Below are 4,098 nucleotides of genomic sequence, written 5' to 3'. Positions count from 1 at the left end.
AGCAGCTTCAGGCTGATCCCCTTGGTCCCTGATCCCTCCCGGCCATGGCAAGAGCCGGCTGGGATGGCCCTGGCAGGGGGGGCTCCCCTCGGCTCCCCGCAGAGTCGGGATCTGACCGTGGCTCTGTTCCTCTCTCTTGCAGCCCTTCAATGCCTGACAGAGGATGTCAGTAGTGCCATGTCAGATCTGGCACTTCAAACATTGCATGTCCTCCGGGCAATACAGAGTGGGCGATACTCCATCTTCCAGAAGGTGCAAGATCATACAGCCCTCTGTGATGTCACATGGACATCTCTGTGATGTAACACAGCCCTCTGTGATGTCACACGGACATCTCTGTGATGTCACACTGACATCTCTGTGATGTAACACAGCTCTTTGTGATGTCACACGGACATCTCTGTGATGTCACACTGAGCATGTGAGGTCACACAGCTTTTTGTGATGTCACACAGACATCTCTGTGATGTCACAAAGCTCTCTGTGACATAACACGGACACATCTGTGATGTCACACAGCTCTCTGTGGTGTCACACAGCTCTTTGTGATGTCACACTGTCATATCTGTGGTGTCACTCGGACATCTCTGTGATGTCACACTGACCCTATGAGGTCACACAGCTTTTTGTGATGTCACAGAGCTCCCTGTGATGTCACACTGACATATCTGTGATGTCACACACTTCTCTGTGATGTCACACTGAGATCTCTCCGACATCACACAGCCCTCTGTGATGTCACACGGACATCTCTGTGATGTCACATAGCCCCTGTGATGACACACATCACTCTGTGATGTCACATGGATGTTTCTGTGATGTCACAAAGTATCTGTGATGTCACACAGGATCTGTGATGTCACACAGGATCTGTGATGTCAAACAGCCCCTGTAAAGTTACACAGATCTCTGTGATGTCACACAGCCCCTGGTCTCTCACTGTGGTTGTTTATCTGTCTTCCAGCCCTTGAAGCCATGAGCGAAGATGACAGCCCATCCTCCACTAACCTGGAAATTCAGACAATTTTTGGACAAAGATGTGCAGAACTAAGGTCATCTGCTGGATTCAGAGAACCAGGGTCCCAAGCAGAGTACCAGGAGACAGTGAAGAGAGCACCAGGACTCAATGTCACTGGAGCTCCAGGCACACCTGATGCTGGCCACAGCTGTGCCTGCTGCAAGCTCCCATAGCTGCTGCCTTCCCCCTCCCTGTTGACAGCTCCCTCCCTCCAGCCCTCAAATGCTGCCCATTCCCTTTTTTGGCCCCCATCTCATCCCTTCCCTTTCCCTTCCAAGGAGCAGAGCTGCTGTGCCAGCACTGATCTGCCCCCAGCTCTGCACACAGACATTGCTGCTGCAGCTCCAGAGAAGGCAACAAAAGGGCATCTCTGCAGAAAACTCTGCTGGGAGATCCTTGAGTTCCTTTAAAGCCACCGAGATCACATCCCCTCCTTGACACAGTCTGTGGGCACAGGGAAGGTGGAGGTAAATAAAATGAAAAACTACACAAACAATGGCTTTATTTTGTTGACAAGATTTAAAAAATAAAACACAGGGGAAAAATGAAAAAAAACCCACAATCAAACACAAAAGAACTATCAATGATTATATATATTACAAATTATTTATATTAACTGGCCTGTCCCTGCTGCAGCCCCAGCACTGCCACCCCCAGGACTGGTCCCATCCCCAAAAGCACTCAGGCCCTGCAGCAACACCAGGGCCACCAGGGCAGCGGGGCAGGGCCACGGGAGCAGCACTGGCAGCACCAAGTGCTGCTGCTCCTGGGCACAGCTGCTGTGCCAGCACTGATCTGCACCCAGCTCTGCACACAGACATTGCTGCTGCAGCTCCAGAGAAGGCAACAAAAGGGCATCTCTGCAGAAAACTTCACTGGGAGTTCCTTTAGTTCCTTTAAAGGCACCAAGAACACAGCCCCTCCTTGACACAGTCTGTGGGCACAGGGAAGGTGGAGAGAATCAAAAAGAGAAATGGCACAAACCATGTGATTTCATTGTGGACAAGATTAAAATAGTAAAACAAAGAAAAAGAGCCTCCAAACAGAAACCACATAGAAGTATCAAAGATGACTTTTATTACAATGATTTGCAGAAATTGGCCAGCAGTTTAATGTCCCTGAAAGCATCCAGTGATCAGTGTCCACACTGCAGCCTTGAGCTCCTGGTTCCTCAGGCTGTGGATGAGGGGGTGCAGGGCTGGAGGCACCACTGAGTACAGAACTGATAGGGCCAGATCCAGGGATGGGGAGGAGATGGAGGGGGGCTTCAGGTGAGCAAACATGACAGTGCTTAAGAAAAGGGAGACCACGGCAAGGTGAGGGAAGCAGGTGGAAAAGGCTTTGTGCCGTCCCTGCTCAGAGGGGATCCTCAGCACAGCCCTGAAGATCTGCACATAGGAGAAAACCATGAACACAAAACAACCAAGTCCGAAACAGGCACTAACAGCAATGAGCCCAAGTTCCCTGAGGTAGGACTTGGAGCAGGAGAGCTTGAGGATCTGTGGGATTTCACAGAAGAACTGTCCCAGGCTATTGCCATGGCACAGGGACAGGGAAAATGTATTGGCTGTGTGTAGCAGTGAATAGAGAAAGGCACTGGCCCAGGCAGCTGCTGCCATGTGGGCACAAGCTCTGCTGCCCAGGAGGGTCCCGTAGTGCAGGGGTTTGCAGATGGACACGTAGTGGTCGTAGCACATGATGGTCAGGAGGAAATACTCTGATCCAAGAAAGAAGAAAACCAGAAAAACCTGAGCAGCACATCCTGTGTAGGAGATGTTCCTGGTGTCCCAGAGGGAATTGTGCATGGCTTTGGGGACAGTGGTGCAGATGGAGCCCAGGTCGCTGAGGGCCAGGTTGAGCAGGAAGAAGAACATGGGCGTGTGCAGGTGGTGGTCGCAGGCTACGGCGCTGATGATGAGGCCGTTGCCCAGGAGGGCAGCCAGGGAGATCCCAGGAAGAGGCAGAAGTGCAGGAGCTGCAGCTGCCGCGTGTCTGCCAGTGCCAGCAGGAGGAAGTGGCTGATGGAGCTGCTGTTGGACATTTGCTGTGGCTGCACATGGGCACCTGGTCATGGAGAAAGGACAGGAACAAGTCAGGAGAGGCTGTTTGGAGCCAGACTTGGGCCATTCCCTGCAGCCTGTCCTGCTGGGACTCACCCACCCTTGTTCCTGCTCTGGGAAAACCTTCACCCAGGTCCCTGCCTGAGCTCCAGTTGTGCTGGCTGAGTGTGCCAGGAGCAGCCAGACCTGAGCGTGGGGGCTCTCGAGGAGCCATCCCTGCCCTGCTTCCCTGGGTTTGTGGCCGTGTGGCGGAGGGACAAGGCTGAGTACTCAGGATTTTTCAGGGGAATAATTCCTATTGCAGGAAGGCTTGGTACCATCTGCACTACCACTTCTAAGGGAAATGGCAGGAGCTGGTTTAAGGAATTGTTTTCCTACCCACACACTATTCCTGGCTCTCTGAGGTCAGAAATCCCCAGCATTCCTGCTGCACTCAGAGTTTGCCACTGAGAGATGTGAGAGGCAAAGGATTCCCTGTGGCTGGGGGAAGGTGAGGGGCTGGATGGGCTTGTTCCCCCAGCACTGCTCTGCTCAGCCCCCTCTCCTTCCCTGAGCATCTCCCTGGCCCTGGACATTCCCTCCTGAGAGGTGCCTTGTCCCTGCCAGCAGAGCCCATCCCACCCTGTGTGCCCTCGGCCCGGCCCTACAGAAACCTGCCTGTGTGCAGGGCCCTGGCTGGGGCAGGCTCTGTGTGCAGCTGGGCAAGGGCAGCTCAGGAGAGCCCTGCTGGGCCCTGCAGAGGTGATGCTGCTGCTGTCCGGGCTGAGGAGTGGCTGAAGGCCCTTTGGGAGGCTCCCAGCAGAGAGACTGACCACCCAAAGTCACAGTTCTGGACACTCTGTAAATGTTCAAACAATCCTTTGAGTATCCTTTCAATTCAGAATATTCTGTCATTCTGGGATTACAATTCCTTTTCTGCTTCTCTCATACCCCTGTTGCCTATAATCAAAAGAGAAAAAAAAGAACCCTTGCAACAGTGTTCGAAAAGTAAAGTAAAAAACCAGACCTTTATTGGAAGCT

At 52.7% G+C, this 4,098-nt stretch overlaps 1 pseudogene; it reads right to left on the bottom strand.

Annotated features, from left to right (window-relative positions):
* Positions 1-2,127: 2,127 nt before the first annotated feature.
* On the bottom strand, positions 2,128-3,059 carry LOC140681240 (olfactory receptor 14A16-like; annotated as a pseudogene).
* Positions 3,060-4,098: the final 1,039 nt, after the last annotated feature.

Source organism: Taeniopygia guttata, chromosome 33, assembly GCF_048771995.1.
Source record: "Taeniopygia guttata chromosome 33, bTaeGut7.mat, whole genome shotgun sequence".
Classification (NCBI taxonomy): Eukaryota; Metazoa; Chordata; class Aves; order Passeriformes; family Estrildidae; genus Taeniopygia; species Taeniopygia guttata.
This window is presented reverse-complemented; position numbering and strand designations above follow the sequence as displayed.